Source organism: Gracilinanus agilis, chromosome 2 (assembly GCF_016433145.1).
Source record: "Gracilinanus agilis isolate LMUSP501 chromosome 2, AgileGrace, whole genome shotgun sequence".
NCBI lineage: Eukaryota > Metazoa > Chordata > Mammalia > Didelphimorphia > Didelphidae > Gracilinanus > Gracilinanus agilis.
Window position 1 is genome coordinate 460,624,354 of NC_058131.1, and position 21,320 is coordinate 460,645,673.

The window sequence follows — 21,320 nt, forward strand, 5'->3', positions numbered from 1 at the left end:
GAGAGAGAGAGAGAGAGAGAGAGAGAGAGAGAGAGAGAGAGAGAGAGAGAGAGAGAGAGAGAGAGAAAGGCAAACAAAGGAAAGAAGGAAGGAAAGAAGGAAGGAAGAAAAGAAGGAAGGAAGCAAGGAAGGAAGGAAGCAAGGAAGGAAGGAAGGAAGCAAGGAAGGAAGCAAGGAAAGACATACAGGACATAGACAAGTAGGACAGTTTTATGAGGTAAAATATTAAATTTATTATGTACTTGCAGTAAGTTGTATGTAAGAGATTCATGGTTTCACACATAATATTATTTCATGTTCTACTTTCTATGTGGGAGTTCTCTCTCTTTTTTTAGTTCATTAAATTTAGAGTAAAAGAAAAAATTAAAGTACCCATGGCATAAAAGAAAAGAACAGTGATTGAGGCCTTTCTTTCATTTTTCTCCCTCTGCTAGTAGGGAATAGTAGGTCTTCCATATATTATACAATAGGATTGTGTTTTATGAGGATGATGTTAAGTTCTAAAATCAGAACATTAGGAAAAAACACAGATAACAAAAAAATTACTTTTGGAAATCCTTTAAATCATCTATATAGATTGGTATTTTTACCTTTTGAATGTATTTCTTCATTACTATGAACTTGACAAACACCAACAAGCATGAACAATTATTTTTACAAAGAAAAACAGAATAAAAGACTTGTGTGTGATATTGTAACACTATTACATATAGATTTTGTTAGAACCATATATTAAATTTAGCTTTATTGGTTTAATATGGCCTTGTTTGTCTCTATTCCTCTGATCTCTAAACTTCCTTCTCTCTTTTGTGATGTATGTATATATGTAAATATATGCCTATATGCTATATTTATATATAAACAAATGTGTTTATAAGCACATATATTTATATATACAAATGTATATGTTTCCTTAATACTCTTTTTTTTTTTGTCTTTTTGGGGGGAGTAACTTAATCACTGCCTCCCAGGGCTTCCCAGAATTTCCCCTATAAAAACTGATATTCCTTCATAATAAAACAAATCCATACATTGATTATGTCCTATGTATTTCTCCTGCCTTATCTATAGGCCATTACTTTTCCAAAATGGAAAGCATAACTCATTCATCAGTCTTCTGGAGTCATGATTGGAGTTATGATTTTATTAGTAATTATTGGCTTTTATTCTTTCAGTTGTTGTCCTTTCCGATTTTTGTTGTAGTTATTATGTAGATTGTTCACCTTATTCTGCTCACTATCTTTTGAAATCCTCCAGATTTTACTGAATCCATACCTTTCATTTTTTTATAATATATTATATTAAAGTATACTATTTTAGGGGGATAATTGATTATATGCCATAATTTACTCGGACATTCCCCAGTTCATTGTTATAACAAAATGTTTTGTTACAAAGCTCATTTTCTGCTTTTAAGTCCTTTTTCTCTTTCTTTGGTCTCTTTGGGGTATGTGCCTAATTGAATTGTATAACTGGGTCAAAAGGCTTAGTGACTTTTTGGAGTAAAATTCTAAATTACTTCCCATAATGATTGAATTGATTTTTCAACTCCACCAATAGTAGATTAATGTTACTGGCATCCCATGGCCTTTCCAACTATTGTGATTATCTTTTTTTAGCCAATATGACAAGTGTGAATTTGTACTTCAGAATTGTTTTAATTTACATTTCTGTATTATTAGTGACTTAAAACATTTTTTACTTTGGTTATTGATAACTTTTTGAGGTAACTAGAAAAAAAAAGTGCTGTATATAGAAAACTGAACCTGAAGTCAGGAAGACCTGAGTTTAAATCCAGCCTCAGATACTTACTAGCTCTGTGATCCTGGGCAAGTCACTTAATGGTTTGTCTCAGTTTCATCATCTATAAAATGAACTGAAGAAGAAAATGGTAAACCATTCCAGTATCTTTGCCAAGGAAACCCCAAATGGGTTCACAAGGAGTCATATATCACTAAAATTATTGAACAACAAATTGATAACTTGCCTTTATTCTTTTGAGAATGTCTTATTTGTATTCTTATACTATGGGGAATTGCTCTTATTCTTAAATATTTGTATGAATTCCTTAATCTTGGAAATCCACTGTTCATTCAAGAAATTTGCTACAAAGTTGTTTTTTTACCCCAGTTAACTATTTTCTTTCTATGAAGTTTTTTGCATAGACAAAATAAATGAAGGGTTACTTCATTTATTTTGTCTATGCAAAAAACTTCATAGTTGTATGTAATCAGATAGCCCATTTTATTTTTATGAGCTTCTCTGTGTCTTATTTGGTCAAAAACTCTTTCCCATCATGTTTTTGGAAGGTATTTCCTTCTTTGCTCCTCCAATTTATTTATCATATAACCTTTTTTATCTAAGCCATATATCTATTTGGAACTTGTTGAGTTCATACAACTGTAAGCTTTCATTAAATAGTCTTCCAAACATTAAACCAATCCCAAAAACCAGTCATAAATTCAAGTTTGTCATAAATATACTTAAGATATGTTGCTATTGCCTCCTTACTAATAATAAACTGAATTTTTTTAATCAATGTTTTTTTTTTTTTGCTTACTCTGTTTTATCTCTTCCTTGTCTAGGTATTAGGATCATATTTGTTTGATAGAAGGGGTTTGGAAGAATTTCTTCTTACTCTATTTTGACAAACAATCTATTTAATATTGGAATTAATTGTTCTTTGCATGTTTGATATAATTTAATCATAGAAAATTTCCCCCCTTTGGGAGTTCTTTTACGACTTTTTCAATTTCTTTTCCTGGGACTGGGTTACTTAAATTCTCTATTTTCTTCTATTTCATTTAAATTTTCAGTTTTGTTGGCAAATAATCAGACAAAGAAATTATAATGATCTCATCCATTTTCTCTTCACTAGTTGGGATTCTCATTTTTAAATTTAAATATTGGCAATTTGCTTCTCCTTTAAGCAGATTATTTAATAGTTTACCATTTTATTAGGTTTTTAATAGTCTTATTTTATTTATCAATTGGATGGTTTACTTTACCTTTAATTTTTTTCTTTGGTTTTCAGAATTCCTACTTTTGTTTGTATTCAAAGATTTTTTTTATTATTTGTATAAAAGGACAGCACAAGTATATGTGGCCTACTACAAGCCGGGCACTGTGCTGTATGCTTTATAAATGTGATCTCATTTGAACCTCCCAACAATCCTTTGAAGTATATGTTGTTATTATTCCTGTTTTGCAGTTGAGGCAACTGAGGGCAAAGGAGATTAAATGACTTGCTCAGGTTCACAGATTTAGTAAGTATCTAAGACTAGATTTAAACTCAAGTCCTCCTAATTCCCAGCTAAGTGCTTTATTATCTGCACCATCCAGACACCTTATTTGCCAAAATTCTAATTCTAATTGTTTTTTTTAGCTACATGCCTAATTAATTCATTGATGTTATTTTTCTGATGTTTTTGAAAGTATTTGGAGATTAAACTTTTTTCTGTAAGGACAGCTTTGAGTATATCTAAGAAATTTTGGTATAATATTGCATTGTGTTGTCTTCTTCTTTGATGAAATTACTTGCTTGTTCTATAATTTATTCTTTGACCCACTAATTCCCTAGTATTGAATTATTTAGTCTATATTTAAATTTGAAGCTTTCTTTCAAATGCCCTTAATTGATTATAATTTTTTAAAAATTTTTTATCGTATTATGGTTACTAAAGTATATATTGACCATGCTATTTTTTTTTCATTCTGAGACTTTGGTTGCACTTGTAAAGTTATCATCTTCTGGGTTGACCTTTTGGATTTCACTTACTTGATAGTATCTTTATATCATGTTTGCTGTTTTCTTCTTTTTACTTACATTTCCAGCTTCAGTGATTAGATTGGGACTTTGTGCCTGGGCCAGGCATCTCATCTAACACTACTGCAATGGTTTAGTTTGGTTTGGTCCTCTTTGTAATCTTGATGCTACTTTTCATTCTAGTTTGAATGCCTGGAACTAGGTCCTACCTTCTGCCTTAATCTCTGGTCTCTGTTTCATCTTCTGGGTCCAGACACCAGCATAGATCTGTTATCTTTTCTCTTACAATCTCTTCTGCTGCATCTTGGACAGACCCCCAATAAGAGGCTAGAAACCATACAATGTCAAGCTTTTTCCAGTAGTACAGGAATCCAGGTAATGAGTTGATCCTGTCTCTTACAGAATCTCTAGTGCTTTGAAGAATACACAGATAGGCTGCGTTTCCCTGCACACTGACCTATGGTGGCATACTCTCTCCCTTGTTTTTGTTCAGACAGGCTAGGGTTGGTTTCTGGCTTCAGGTTCTAGAGGTATTGGAGCCAATGTTAGTTTGCAGCTCCCCTTGGACCATTCTCATTCAGAGCACCAGCTGGTTTCATATCTTTTTTACTGGAGCTTATCTTGGCTTCCTTCATATTTCTCCTAATCTCTGCCAGCCTCCTGCCATTTAACAGGGTTTATTTAAAATGCCTTCCCTGGCATGGCCTCTTTCTAAATACATATTTACAAGGTGACTTCTCTTCCAGAACTCTCAGGCTTCAGACCTTTTTACCTGAACTTCTACTGGCCAATCTGGTATGATGTGTTTTCCAATTGCATTTGTTTCTTCCCATTTCTTTATGAAGTTCTAAGCTATATGGAGGAGCTTAGTTGTGCTTCTCTTAAGTTTTTTTTAAATTATTTCCTATCCCCAATAATTATTGTTCTTCCCTTGTCCCAAATAACTTTGCATTTATGCTGCTTACTTTGTATATGGAGCGGCTAGGTGGCACAGTGAATAGAGTGCCAAGCCTGATGTCAGAAAGACTCATCTTCCTCAGTTAAAATCACTTACTAGCTGAGGAATCCTGGACAAGTCTTTTAACCATATTTGCCTCAGTTTCCTCATCTATAAAATAAGCTAAAGAAGAAAATGACAAACCACTCTGGTATCTTTGCCAAGAAGACCTCAAATGGGGGGAAGCTGGGTAACTCAGTGGATTGAGAGTCAGGCCTAGGTTCAAATCTGGCCTCAGACACTTCCAGCTGTGTGACCCTGGGCAAGTCACTTGACTTCCATTGCCTACCTTTACCACTGTTCCACCTAGGAACCAATACACAGAAGTTAAGGGTTTAAAAAACAAACAAACGAAAAAAAAAAAGACCTCAAATGGGATCACTACAAGTTGGACATGACTGAAAACAACTGAACAATAACAATATTTCATATATATATATATATATGTGTGTGTGTGTGTGTGTGTGTGTGTGTGTGTGTGTGTGTGTATTACATATTTACTTACCTGAACATATTTTTCCCCACAGTTGAACATAAGAACCTTAAAGAAATTAATTTCATTTTTGTTTTTGTAAGCCCATGCCTTGCCCAGTGCAAGTTGGATCATTGCCAGTGCTTAATAAATGCAAATGTCTATTGTAGTTACTATGGTTAAAGTCAGTGCATAATAGCCACAGAACTGTGGTTTTGATAAAGTAGTCTGGAGGTCAGAGAAAAAAAGACAAAGAAGAGAAAAACAGGCAAACAGAGAGAGACGGAAAGAGAAGAGACAAACAGAGAGACAGAAACAGAGAACAGAGAATAAAACATGGCTCTGATTCAATCCAGCATGTATGAAGGAGTCTAAAAATCTGGAGTCTTAGCAATGACCATGTGAATAGAAATTTGGGAGCCACAGTGGCTTGTATTGAGTCTAGGATAGTGGCAGTGAGCCATGGTTCTAAACAGCATGGGATGCCTAAGTTTTAAGGTTGGCATTCATTGCCTATGTTTTCAATCCTAGTTCTCTTCCCACACGGACAACCAGGTTTTGAAGAACAACACAGAGTCCAATCACATCTCACCATCCCATTTCCAAGTTCCATTATTTTCACATAGGAAAATAGAGATCATTTTAAGGAGTGGGAGGGGAGAGGGCAAAGGTGAGGAGGATGAGTACTCCCAGCCTTGAAGTTCTGAGTAAAATCAATAGTAATAGCATAATTACCAATGAGGATCAGAGAGCAGGTTAATGCCAAGAGATGCTTAATAGCACAGGATGCTTGTGATAACACTCACAAAGTCAAGCTGGGTTTGAAGCATGTAGCAACCCACTTCCTTTCAGTAAGAAGCATACCAAGTGACAACTGATGATGTACTAAATGTTTACATAGCAGAGGGGCACAGAGCCATAGGGAACAAAGACTGGGTGTCAGGAGAGCACACCATGTATTCTCTTAAGGGCAGAGAGCAGTTGGACTTGTCTAGGGCATGGAGGGGAATAATAATATAGAACACTGGTAGTTAGATTGTGGAGGGCCTTGACGGTCAGGTAGAGGATCTTAGAATTTATTTGACAGGTAAAAAGGAATCACTGAAGATTTTTGTGCAAAGTAGGAAGGTGGCCAGATTTATGCTTATGAAAAATTATTCTAGAAACAATATGTAAATTGTGGAATGGTGAGAGAATAGAAGAAAAAGAATGGCCTTGTGCAGGCAGGTCATAATAAGAGTCTATACAAAATGGAATCAGATGTGATTACTACTTGACCTGTTTTCCAAGAAGGCTAATGAAAGACTATATGTACCAAAATATTCTTAGCAGGACTTTTTGTGGTAATGAAAAACTGCAAGAACGTGGTCATCAAGTGAGAAATAGCTAAACAAACTGTGGTACAGGAATAACTTAGAATATGGTGATACCATAAAAAATAATTAATAAAAATTATTCAGAAAAGCATTAGGAGACTTAAGAAATGATGCAAAGGAAAGTAAGGTAATACATACAAGGACTACAACAATGTAAATGAAAGAGTAAAACTTAACACTATGAAAAGAGAATGACCAAGCATGCCCTTGAAGAAGAGAAGAAAATTCTCCTCCTTCTGCTCCAAGAAAGGAGAATAAGACCTATTCTATCATGGAGGAGTGAGAAACCTAGATAATTAAAACCACTATGGCAAGTACATTTATAAAATCACAAGGGTGCTTGTAAGTTGGACTGGTTTTATTTTTTATCTTCTTTTTATTGTATTTATTTTTTATTGATTAATTAAGAAAAATTTTTCATGGTTACATGATTCATGTTCTTTCCTTCCCCTCCTCCTACGCTCCTCCCATAGCCAATGTGCAATTCCACTGGGTTTTACATGTGTCATTGATCAAGACCTATTTCCATATTATTGATATTTGCACTAGGGTGATTCTTTAGAGTCTACATATCCAATCATATCCCCATTGAATCATATGATCAAACAGTTGTTTTCTTTCTGTATTTCTACTCCCACAGTTCTTTCTCTGGATGTGGATGGCATTCTTTCTCATAAGTCCCTCAGAAATGTCTTGGATCATTGCATTGCTGCTAGTAGAGAATTCCATTACAATTGATTATGCCATAATGTATCAGTCTCTGTGTACAATGTTCTCCTGGTTCTGCTCCTTTCGCTCTGCATCAATTCCTGGAGGTCGTTCCAGTTCACATGGAATTTCTTCAGTTCATTATTCCTTTGAGCACAGGAGTATTCAATCACCAACAGATACCACAATTTGTTCAGCCATTCCACAATCAAAGGGCATCCTCTCATTTCTCAATTTTTTGCCACCACAAAGAGTGCAGCTATGAATATTTTTGTACAAGTATTTTTCCTTATTGTCTCTTTGGGGTACAGGACCAGCAGTGGTATGGCTGGATCAAAGGGCAGGCAGTCTTTTAGCACCCTTTGGGCATAGTTCCAAATTGCCATCCATAATGGTTGGATCAATTCACAATTCCACCAGCAATGCATTAATGTCCCAATTTTGCCACATCCCCTCCAATGTTTATTACTTTTCTTTGTTGTCATGTTAGCCAATCTGCTAGGTGTGAAGTTGGACTGCTTTTAAAAACAAAGAAACTTCATGATATACCATTCTTGTCATTTTTCCTTTTAGGCTTAATCACCACCATTACTTAATAGATTTTACCCCTACCCACCTTCCCCCTGCCATGAAACCTATGTCATAGGATTGCCACACACAGAGATTCATCTTTCCAAACAGAGAACTTGCTTCAGGGAGAGTTATAGTGACATGTAATGGAAATATCTTGGACAGACTGTGGCAAATAGGAAGACTTTTCCAATTTAGTATATGGCTGAAACAGGAACAAAAAAAGGACTATAATCAATCTCAAACTACTTTTCTTTGGCTGTGCTTTTGGTTTTATCCTGAATTGTGCTCAGATTGAATGGAGTAAGATAATGATATGAGGGGAAATGTCATGTGGTCCCATGAAAAATAAGACAGTCATTGATTTCTGCATTTCCTCTTTTTCACTGGAAGGGAAACTTCCTAGAATCTCCAGTCTCACAAGTTTCTAAAGGTCAGACGAGTACTCTAACATCTCATCATTCTAAAGCCCATGCTGGGTTTTGTAGTCATCAATGCCCTTAAGAATAAGGTGTGACCTAACTTTTTCATGATGCCTTCCCCTATTAAAATATGAATTCTTTAAAATCATAGTCTTTTTTCTTGTATTTTTAATGTCAGTGCTTAGCACTATGCCTTGAACATAGTAAATGTTTAATAAATGCTTGTTACTTATCTGAGAATTCCTTAAATTTTAACTTTAAAATGGTTGATATTAGAGAGATTTCCAAAGACATCAGGAGACTGCCAGTTTGCCCTTTTTCTATCTAAATGGAAAAAAAAACTTAGATTCAGTCACTCAAATTAATAAAAAAAATGTATTTCTGTCAAAAAACGAATAAGATGTGACTTTCGGGATCCCACTTATCAGTAGATGAAATGAAGATTCATCCAGCATTCGTGCTGCCATTCAGACATGAGTGTTATATAAGAACTGAGCTAAGTATGTCTTCCAGGTATTTGGAGTAAATGTAAACAAGTTCTCACTATATCCTTCTTCTATATGGCACCCCTTCTTAAACCCCCAGCTGCTAATAACTTCCCATTTTATATCACCTTGTGTCTACTTGGTATCTACATATGCATGTACATGTTGCCTCTTCAGATTGGATATAAGTTCTTTGTGGGCAAGAATAGGTTTCATTTTTGTCTTTATATCCCAAGTACCTAGCTCAGTGCCTTACACATTTAGCTCGGTTGTTTTTCAGCTGTGTCTGACTCTCCATGACCCCATTTGGGGTTTTCTTGGCAAAGATACTGGAGTGGTTTGCCATTTCCTTATCCAGTTCATTTTACAGATGAGGTAAAGAGGGTGAAGTGACTTAACCTGGGTTACACAACTAAGTGTTTGAAGCCAGATTTGAAATCAGGAAGATTCATCTTCCTGCTCAGCACTCTATCCACTGAGCAGCCAAGAAGGATATTAGGGATTCAAAAAGGCAGAGGTGAGGAAAAAAGGCATATGAAGCACTGGGATCAGTCTGTGAAAAAGCAAAGAAACCAAATTACAAAATGGTCTCTGGGAATTTATTTCATCATTTCCCAGGAACTACTTTTCTGACCTTCAAAATCTCCAGAAACATAACATTTTGTGAAATAAAATCAACTTTGCCTCAGATCTCATTGCCTCATATCATTTCCTTCTTTGGCTATAGAATTTTATCATATTTTCCCCTCCCCAACTCTACCTCTATTTTTCAGCTTTTTTCCATGTCTTGTCTTTTCCCATTAGACCATGAGCTCCTTGAGAGTAGGGACTGTCTTTTGCCTTTCTTTGTATCTCCAGCAGTTAGAAGAAAGCCTTGCACATAGTAGATGCTCAATAAATGTTTATTGACTTTAATTCTGAGAAATAGGTTAAATCACATGTGAGAAATAGCAAGTTCGGTTTAGCTGGACCACAGAGTATTCAAAGGGGAGTCATGTATAAGACAAGGAGTGAATGAGATCAAGGGTGCAGCAAGAAAAACTAGCCTTAGTAAGGAGTAAGATACCTTTCCATTATGACCAGAAAGAAGGAGGAAGATTTACATGATAATAATCAGAAGTTTTATGGGATAGAAAAAAGCAACTAAGGGAACTCCCATTGGATGACTTCTGTCTTTCCAGTAAAGTGGGAGGCTGACTTATCTCTTACAAATTTGGAGGTTGCCAGAGTATTTGGAAAGAGAAATGAGAGATGCAATTTGGAATAGACAGCATGAGGAAGTTGATAGAAAATTGATAACAGTAAAAGTAGTATTATCGAACAATAGTAAGAGCCCAACTGAGGTCATATAACATATATCTGTGGTCATTAAAGTCAGTTTGATTTCAGAATTTTCTCTAGTTGTCTCTGGCAACATGGAATAAAAGCAGAGAAACTGGAAATTGGGATAGTAGAGCTTACTCAGATATGTGTATTTACAACCTAAAATGGTAGATGATCAGGAAGGGAAATGGATTCTAATAGTGAAATATTTAAATTCAGGAGGGTGTTCAATTTATATTATTCAAATTCTTCAGTGTCTCTATTCATTTGAATATAAGCTCCTTGAGTTAACTTCTATCTTTGCATTCCAATGGCCTAGCAAAATGTCTGCAATATAGGAAGCACTTAAAATGCTTATTGAAGAGACCATTAGGATAAGAGTAGGTATGAAGGCAAATAAAATCAGGTAGAGGAAAAATGAGTTAGAGGAAGAGAGATGGATAAAGAAACCAGAGGGTATAATGGCAAAAGACAATAGATTTAATGCGACTGAAACTGTGGGATAGGAGGAAAACTAAGATTTTAGTTTGAAAAAGGCATTTCAAATTTCCCAGTTCTGGGAATACACAGCTGATAATTATAACTCTGAAGGTGAATGTGATGAACTCACCCATAAAACAGAAGTAAATAACAGAGTGGATTAGAAAACAAAATCCTACCATATGTAGTCTACAAGAAACACACATGAGGTAGGTGGACATACACAGGGGTAAGGTCAATAGCTAGAGGAAAATCTTTTGGGCTTCAACTGAGAAAAAGAAGGCAGGAGTGGCAATCCTGATTTCTGACTAAGCCAAAATAAAAATAGATATGACTAAAAGAGATAGGGAAGGTAATTACATCCTAATAAAAGGCAATATAGACAATGAGAAAATAACAGTACTCAATATGTATGCACGAAATGGTATAGTATCCAAGTTTCTAAAGGAGAAACTGGCAGAGCTCAAGGAGGAAATAAATAGTAAAACTATAGTAGGGGGAGATCTAAATATTACTCTATCAGATCTAGATAAATCAAAACAAAAAAATAAATAAGAAAGAGATATGAATGAAATCCTAGAAAAAAATTAAATTTAATAGATCTGTGGAGAAAAATAAATAGGGACAAAAAGGAATATACCTTCTTTTGAGCTGCAGAAGGTACATTCAAAAAGATTAACTATGTACTAGGGCATAGAAACATGACAAACAAATGCAAAAGAGTAGAAATAATAAATGTAACGTTTTCAGATCATAATGCAATAAAAACAATAATCACTAAGGGCACATGGACAGGCAAATGAAAAACTAATTAGAAATTAAATAATATGATTTTCCAAAATTAGTTAGTTAAAGAAAAAATCATAGAAATATTTAATAATTTCATTGAAAAGAATGACAATGATGAGACATACTACCAAAACCTGTGGGATGCAGCTAAAGCAGTATGCAGGGGGAAATTTATATCATTGAGTGCATATAACAACAAATTAGAGAGGGCAAAAATCAATGAACTGGGCATGCAAATCAAAAAACTAGAAAGGGGACAAATTAAAAATCCCCAGTAAAAAACTAAATTAGAGATTATAAAAATCAAAGGAGAAATCAATAAAATTGAAAATAAAAGAACGATTGAATTAATAAATAAGACTAGAAGCTAATACTTTGAATAAATAAATAAAATTGACAAAGTACTTGTCAATATAATTTAAAAAAGGAAACAAGAAAACCAATTTATCAGTATCAAAGAAGAAAAGGGTGACATCACTTCTAATGAAGGGGAAGTTAAGGCAATCATTAAAAACTATTTTGCCCAATTATATGGCAATAAATATAGCAATCTAGGTGAGATGGATGAATATTTATAAAATATAAATTGTCTAGATTAACAACATAAGAAATAGAACACTTAAATAATCCCATCTCAGAGAAAGACATTTAATAAGCCATCAAAGAACTCCCTAAGAAAAAAATCCCCAGGACCAGATGGATTCCCAAGTGAATTCTATCAAACCTTCAGAGAACAACTAATTCCAATACTATATAAACTATTTGACGTAATAAGCAAAGGAGTTCTAACAAACTCCTTTTATGACACAAATATGGTACTGATCCCAAAGCCAGGTAGATCAAAAACAGAGAAAGAAAACTGCAGACCAATCTCCTTAATGAGCATAGATGCAAAAATCATAAACAGAATACTAGCAAAAGGACTCCAGCAAGTGATCACGAGCATTATACACTATGATCAGGTGGAATTTGTACCAGGAATGCAAGAATGGTTTAATATTAGGAAAATCAACCACATAATTGATCATATCAATAATCAAACCAACAGAAACTGTATGATTAGATTATCTCAATGTATGCAGAAAAAGTCTTTGACAAAACACAACACCCATTCCTATTGAAAACACTAGAAAGTATAGGAATAGAAAGAGCCTTTCCTAAAAATAATAAATGGTATATATCTAAAATCATCAACAAACATCATCTGCAAAGGGGATAAACTGGAAGCATTTCCAATGAGATCAGGAGTGAAAAAAGGATGCCCATTATCTCCTCTATTATTTAACATCGTACTAGAAACATTAGCAGTAGCAATTAGAGAAGAAAAAGAAATCGAAGGTATCAAAATAGGCAATGAGGAGACTAAGCTATCACTCTTTGCAGATGATATGATGGTCTACTTAAAAAATCCTAGAGAATCAACTAAGAAGCTTGTAGCAATAATCAACAACTTTAGCAAAGTTGCAGGATACAAAATAAATGCACATAAATCATCAGTATTTCTATATATTTCCAACACATCACAGCAGCAAGAGGTAGAAAGAGAAACACCATTTAAAATCACCCTAGACAATATAAAATACTTAGGAATCTATCTACCAAAACAAACACAGCAATTATACGAAAACAACTACAAAACATTTTCCAAACAATTAAAACTAGATCTAAACAATTGGAAAAATGTTGATTGCTCATGGGTAAGACGAGCTAATATAATAAAAATGACCATTCTACCAAAATTAATTTACCTATTTAGCGCCATACCTATCAAACTACCAAAAAACTTTTTTACTAAATTAGGGAAAACTATAAAAAATTTCATTTGGAATAACAAAAGATCAAGAATATCAAGGGAAATAATGAAGAAAAATGTGAAGGAAGAGGGCCTAGCAGTACCAGATCTTAAACTGTACTATAAAGCAGTATTTATCTAACAATATGGTACTGGTGAAGAGACAGAAGGGAGGATCAGTGGAATAGACTAGGGGTAGCAACCTCAGCAAGACAGTTTTCAATAAACCCAAAGAACCCAGCTTTTAGCACAAAAACCCACTATTTGACAAAAACTGCTGGGAAAGTTGGAAAACAATACGGGAGGGATTGGGTCTAGATCAGCATCTCACACCCTATAACAAGATAAACTCAGAATGGATACATGACTTGAATATAAAGAAGGAAACTATAAGTAAATTAGATGAACACAGAATAGTATACTTGTCATATCTCTGGGAAAGGAAAGATTTTAAAACCAAGCAAGAGTTAGAAAAAAATACAAAATGTAAAATAAATAATTTTGACTACATTAAACTAAAAAGTTTTTATACAGACAAAACTAATGCTACCAAAATTAGAAGGGAAATAACAAATTGGGAAATAATCTTTGTAACAAAAAACTCAGACAAACGTCTAATTACTCAAATATACAAGGAGCTAAATCAGTTGTATAAAAAAATCAAGCCAACTCCTAATCAATAAATGGGCAAGGGACATGAATAGGCAATTTTCAGATAAAGAAATCAAAACTATCAATAAGCAAATGAGAAAGTGTTCTAAATCTCTAATAATTAGAGAAATGCAAATCAAGACAACTCTGAGTTATCACCTCAAAACTAGCAGATTGGCTAAAATGACAAATGAATGTTGGAGGAGATGTGGCAAAATTGGGACGTTAATGCATTGCTGGTTGAGTTGTGAGCTGATCCAAACATTCTGGTTGGCAATTTGGAACTATGCTCAAAGGGCTTTAAAAGACTATCTGCCTTTTAATCCAGCCATAGCACTGCTTGGTTTATACCCAAAACAGATAATAAGGAAAAAGACATGTACAAAAATATTTATAGCTGCGCTCTTTGTTGTGGCAAAAAATTGGAAAATGAGGGAATGCCCTTTAATTGGGGAATGGCTGAACAAAGTGTAGTATCTGTTGGTGATGGAACACTATTGTGCTCAAAGGAATAAAGAATTGGAGGAATTCCATGTGAACTGGAATGACCTCCAGGAATTGGTGCAGAGTGAAAGAAGCAGATCCAGGAGAACATTGTACACAGAGACTGATACACTGTGGTACAATCGAACATAATGGACTTCTCTACTAGCAGCAATGCAAGAATCCAGAGCAAGGCTGAGGGACTTATGAGAAAGAAAACTAGACACATTCAGAGGAAGAACTGTGGGAGAAGAAACACAGAAGAAAAACAACTGCTTGAACACATGGGCTGATGGGGATATTATTGGGGTTGTAGATACTAAACAATAATTCTAATCCAACTATCAATAATATGGAACTAGGTCTTAATCAATGATGCATGTAAAACCCAGTGGAATTGTGCATTGGCTAATGTAATTAGGGGGGCTTGAGGGAGAGGGAAAGAACATGAAACATGTAACTATGGGAAAATATTCAAAATAAAAATTGAAAAAAAGCAAATTCCCCAATTCTGGAAGTAGTACATTCTGAAAGATGACAAAGTCTTCTGACCATGCCTCTTTGTGGGTAGAAAAAGGTCACAAGATATTTGAAGTGCTGTCACCATTAAACTTGGAGTTTCTGAGTATAATTATAGAGGACAGAATGGAGAGATAGATCTTGCAACAGATGACAGCAATAAAAATAGACAGTGGTATAAAAAAGATTCCATAGTAGAGATAGATGGATAGATGGATAGATAGATAGATAGATAGATAGATAGATAGATAGATAGATAGACAGACAGACAGACAGATGGATGAATAATTTTTAAACAGTTACTATATATGCACTATCTTGAATGTTGGGGCTACAAATTCGAGGACACAAGGAAATCAAAGAGTTAAAAAGAACTTTATTTTTATTTCCATATTCTCTCTCTCTCTTCACTCTTCCCTCACGTTTTGAGAAGGCAAGAACCATGATAACCATTAAATATATATACATATATATATATACATATATATATATGTGAAGTCATGAAAAATATACTCCACATTAACCATATTCTGAAGAGTAAAGCAAAAAAAAATTTTTTAAGGAAAAAATGCTTCAATCTGCACTCATCCATAAGTTCTCTATCTGTAATTGGAAACCAATTTCCACTTTGAGACTGATTGATTATCGTATTAATTAGTTACTATGTCTTTCTGAACTATCTTTACAATATTGTTGCTACTGTGTACCTTATTCTCCTGGTTTGCTCATTTCACTTTGCATCAGTTCATATGTCTTTCCAGGTTTTTCTACCATCTTCTTTATCATTTCTTACAGCACAGTATCTGAAGTATCTGAGGTCAGATTTGAACTTAGGACCTCCCATCTCTAGGCCTGACTCTCAATCCACTGAGTCACCTAGCTGCCTCCTCCTTTTTCTTTTTAAAAAGATTAATTTATTGGTTACATTAAAAAATTCAGTTAACTTCCTCCCTCTTTCCCCTCTTCCCATTAAAGATGACATCATTTGACAAAAAGATATATATGTACTTATAAAACTATTTCACTTATTTCGATTGATAGTTCTTTCTCTGGAGGTTGATATTTGAACAATATTATGAAACAGTAATGATCTAAACTATCTGGTACTGGCTAAGAAATAGAAAAATAGATCACTGGAATAGAACAGACATACAACAAACAATTGTAAAAGATTATAATAATCTTTTTCTTTTTTTCTTTGATCCCCTTTGGGTATAGACCTAGTAGTGGTATTGCTGGATCAAAGGTACATACAGTTTTATAGACCTTAAGGCCATGCTGGTGAACCTATGGCACATGTACCAGAGCATGCCAGAGAGGGCTGAACCCGTCCCCCTCTCCACACATGCCTGAGGATATTTCTCACATCATCCACCTTCTGCCCAGCAGCCTAATGGGAAAGCTTCCCCCCTCCCTTGTCTGGGGTAAGGCGGGGTGGAGGGGGATTTCATCTCTGTCTCTGTTTACTCATCTTTAAAATTTGTGGGAAGGACAACTAGATGGTTCAGCTGATTGAGAGCCAGGCCTAGTGATGGAGGTCAGACCTTCCTAACTATGTGATACTGGACCAATAATTTAACCCTGATTGCCTAGCTCTTACAATTCTTCCATCTCAGAACCAATACATATTATTTATTCTAAGATAGAAAGTAAGGGTTTAGAAAAATTAGGGTAAGAATAGTCTGATTTCACAAGGTTTGTTTTTTTTAATCAAATGAAATATTATTTGCAAAATGCTTTCGCAAACCTTAAAAGACTATATATGCTATCAAGCTGTTCATGAGCTCCACAATTCAGTCAAGCTGACCTTTTTGCTGTTCTCGCACACAATATTTTATTTCCCATGTATGTGCCTTTGGACCCACTACCAACACAGTATACCTTGAATGAATTCTTTCTTCATCACCACCTCTTAGAATTCCTAGTTTCCTCCAAAATTCAGCTCAGACACTATCTCCCCCATTAGGCCTTTCTTGATTCCAGCAACTGCTTCTGCCTTCCCACCAAAATTATCTTGTATTTATTATGTAGATATTTGATAAAAATTTCATCTTTTGAGGTCCATGGACCACTATTTCAGAAGGGCCTCTGCTATGCTTCAATTCATTCCCAGTTCAATTCCCTGAACTTTTCTTCATCTTCACCAGGTGCCTTGACCCTGAACAGCTACCTCCCTTTTGCCTCCCTATTTGTATGTGTTTTAGTCCTTATAATAATGTAAGCTCAATTAATCCAGTCCTTCTGGAGAACAACTTGGAACTAAGTGTACATGCTGTCTGTCCTAATAAAACGAAAGCTCCTTCAGAGCAAGGGAAAGTTTCATTTTTGTCCTTGTATCCTCAGTTCCTTTCACAGAGTAGGTGCTACATGATGGTTGATTGATTACAAAATTTAAGGCATAGAGTTAATAGAGTTAAAGAGTTAGAGCAGAATTAATCTGCCCACAAAATCCTTAATAGAATTGGAATTCCAGTATTTGGGAGTTCCTGCAAGGCCTCAGTCCAAATACTCTTCTAACCCTATGTAGTACTGTGGAACTTCCAGCATTGGTTTTAAGGGGGATAGAGAGGGAAGGAAAATCAAACAGTTCATCATGGATCACGTTTTGCCCCTAAATACCATTGTGAAGTCATACTATGACATACAAGTGTCATAAGAGCATCCTGGTATGTTTAGAGATATATACCAAGATTTTTCCAATGATTATTTTTATTCTCTTACTCTTTGCCCCCTCTAATGGCTTTGATTAGGACATAGTGACTGGGAGCAGCTAGTTAGCACAGTGTACCAAGCCTAGAATTGGGAGAACTTGGGTGCAAATATGACCTCAGACATTTCCTGGCTGTGTGACTCTGCAAATCACTTAATCCCAATTGCCTAGCCCTTGTCACTCTTCTCTCTTAAAATTGATACTAAGATAGAAGGTAAGTGTTTAAAAAAGAAGAAGAAGAATGTAGAGCCTGGTGTATTAATAAGTTCTTAAATGCATGTTGATTTGACTTTGTATAGTTAGTGAAAAAACTAGAAATAGTATTGAGTAAAGTAGAATCCATCATGTGCTCATACTTTGAGTGAGTCAAGACTTAAATCACCTCGGAAAAATGAGGGATAACTGTTGGAAAAATCTTCTGATAATTAGAATCAAAACAAATACCTCTTTTAAATTAAAAAAAAGTACAAAGTCCAACCTTGAGCCATACTTCATCCTGTAAAAATTATTAGAAAGAATGGAACATATATCTGTGTTGACACTATATATTGAGTGAACTTTCTAAGACCCTCTTTGTACATATTAAGTAAATATGCTCAAGGCCTCTTACCATGTCCCCTATTTCTTCTGGTTTTAAATCAAAGGGATTATGATTCCTAATTAAGACACTGGAGGAAGGCTGGATCAGTTTTGCTAGTGCAAATTAGTTCAGAGGCACAGCACTGCAGCCTTTCTGTTTGCTGGCAGGAGAGGCTTGTTTGATCTAACCTGATTGAGGAAATGAAATATCCCTAAGACAAAAAGCTAATATTGCACTGCTGGAGAGGGGCTGTAGGAAAATTGGAAACTAATGTGCATTAGCTACTGATCCAAAATGCAACCAGGAGGAAAAATGTTATTTAGGAGAAAATGATGTGGCCCAGCTAATCCTTTGAAATGTGATGTGAGCTGTTTTTTTTTTCCATTAAAAGAAGGTACAGATGATATGATTACATTAACTTAACAAGATTCCCCATGAGCAGAGTTTAGACTGGTTCCCTTCCCTAAGGTTATAGACAAAAATATTGCAGTACTAAGGAAAGGGCCCCACTTCAGGTCCTATGGCCAAGGGGAAGATAGTGTTCACATCTAAGACTTATCCCCTTTTTTTGTTCATTCATTTGATTTCCCAGATCCTGACCCAGTTTTGAAAGCAGCAGAGAAAAGCTTCTGTCACATAATGTATCAGGAGTAGTCAGTTTCTTTCTAATAGGTCAAATCTGGCTAAATCAGGAGAATTCTCCAAAGATAAGAGTGAGGCACAGAGATGACAGGGGCCATGCTCAGTTCAGAGGCACCAGAGCCCAGTCACCTCAGATTTCAGGTTCCCACACACTGGTTGGAGAGGTTGTCAGGGTCCTTTGCAAAGAGTACCATCTCAGGTGTCCTGATCTTACACTATTATACTTCTTTCTCTCTCTCTTCTCTTCTATCCTTTTCCTTTTCTCTCTTTGCAATGTGTTTATTGTGCAAGATCCTGGGGTACATTTACAAACATATGCTTGATGAATTCTGTTTTGCTTTGTTTGTGTTTACAAGAAAATGAAATCTCACCATTATTGCTTTGGGTGGTGATAGGATTTGTGGGGAGGGTGTTATACATGAATTGTGGATATAACCCTATGGTGGAGGTGGGAAGGAACCATTCCTGGCATCCAAAGTGCCTATCATGTTTGTTCTCTGGGGTATCAGAGAGGGATAGTCAGACATTGGGAAGGAAGAACATGAAAAAGATTTATTGATTTAATATTTGTAGAATGAGGCATTGTAATAAAGAACATACCCCAAACCTTTTCTGCCCTCTGGGACCCTCCAGATGGATGAAATAAGATGAGAAATATACGGCTTCCTGGTTTTATGCCTTTTTTCTTTTTCAAGGAGGTGGGGGGAGATGCCAAGAGGGGAGCCTTGAGGATTAGCTTATTTTGCACTATCAGGAATCCATATTATTGTGGGAATGAAGTGGATGGAGGTGGGTGGTCAGGTGTCATTGTAGCTATGAAGCTTTGAAAAATCAATTGTATAACTGGATTAAAGGGAATTCAAGGGTCCTAGAGGAGGAGCTAAGCAATATTGCTTTCCTGGGGATTAAACAGGGTAGGCAACCAACCGTATGCCACAAAGGCTGGAAAAGGCAAACGCTGCTTCTGACACTGGGCAACACAGACCTACACATTTCTTTCCAATTAAACTAGCTGTCCTTATATTCCACATGGAGTCCTTTGGGTTGTGCACTAGGAAAAGGGTTGGCAGGCTTTCAAAAGTGGTCTGTCAGGGTCCCAACCCTGATCTCACAGTGTTTAAAGATCAATCAGAGTAGACTCTTTTGAGAAGGTAGCACAGAATCTCCAAGGCAGGACTAGGTTGGGGATGGGGGCTTTAGCAACAGTGCTCCATTCCACTTTCCAGAGAACCATTTCCTGCTTGAGGTCAATTAATTCTGGCCAGTTTCAGAAGAGTTGCTTAAGGAGCAGCTCTAATAAAACAAAGTTCCAAGTTTGATCTCAGTCTTTTCATCAAGTTTCATGCTACTCCCAGGCTAAGCCTGCACACCTAGACCTGATTAGTGTTTTTCGGGACTTAGCACAGTGCCTGGCACACAGTAAGCACTTAGTAAATGTTTATTAACTGGACCATGCATCTCAAGGGTGACCAGGTAAGAGAGAGTGGCATAAACATATTAACATTACCATACAAAAAATCAAAGTATGGCATGTAATTTACTACTTGCTACCAGCAATCTGATAGGATATGGGGTTAGAGAGGTTCTTTGGTCAGCAGAAAAGCTGCTTACTCCCTTTTGGATGGTGCCTGCTTTCACGTGGGATGACTGCTGTGTAATTAGAAAATCTTGAACCTCTGAACTACATTACTCGGAATCATTTTCCCTTTCATCCATGTTGTATCTTCACATGTTGTTTATAAATTTGCTGTAAGCCCGTCTCTCTCTCTCTTCTCTCATGACCGTGGCTGGGTTAGCACTCTTTTTACTCTAGTTTTTTATTTTAGTTAATATTAATAAATCTTATTAAATACAATACTTGGTGGTATTGTATATTAATTTTTAATATTAAATAATGCCAATTTCTCCCTTAGTGGCAAGGAAAAGGGGTGACTTTCCCTGATTATGCCTTCATTTTCATTAGGCAGCTAGGTGGTACAGGAGAGAGAGATCCAGTCCTGGAATAAGGAAGACCTGAATTCAAATCTGACACCAAATATTGATTAGCTGTGCAATCCAGGGCAAGTCATCTAAACTCTGCCTCAGTTTCTTTGACTGTAAAATTGGAATAATAATAGCTTCTACCTCCCAAGGTTGTTGTGAGAATCAATTGAGATAATATTTATAAAACACTTAGCACAAGAGTCTAGCACATAGTAGGTACTTGATAAATGCATGTTCACTCCCTTCATTCCCCCTCAGTGTGACAAGGAATGCATGAATCTGCTAGGAGAGAACCACAAACAAAATAAACTTACTAGAGGCATTTTTATGCTTATCAATCTCCACCTCCCACCCACCCCCATACCACTATTTGAACTCATTTGTACCCACTGGGAGAGCATGAGGTCTGGGTTCTCATGGTTTGTTACTCTGAGAAATTTGCAAAAATGTTAAAAATCAGTATCAACAAGGTTCTTCCTCCCTTAGTTGGGGTTGGATATGGGAGAAGGTAGAAAAACATGCCTATGAGATGATTTAGAGTGAGACTCCATCCTCTCTGCTGCTTTCACTGT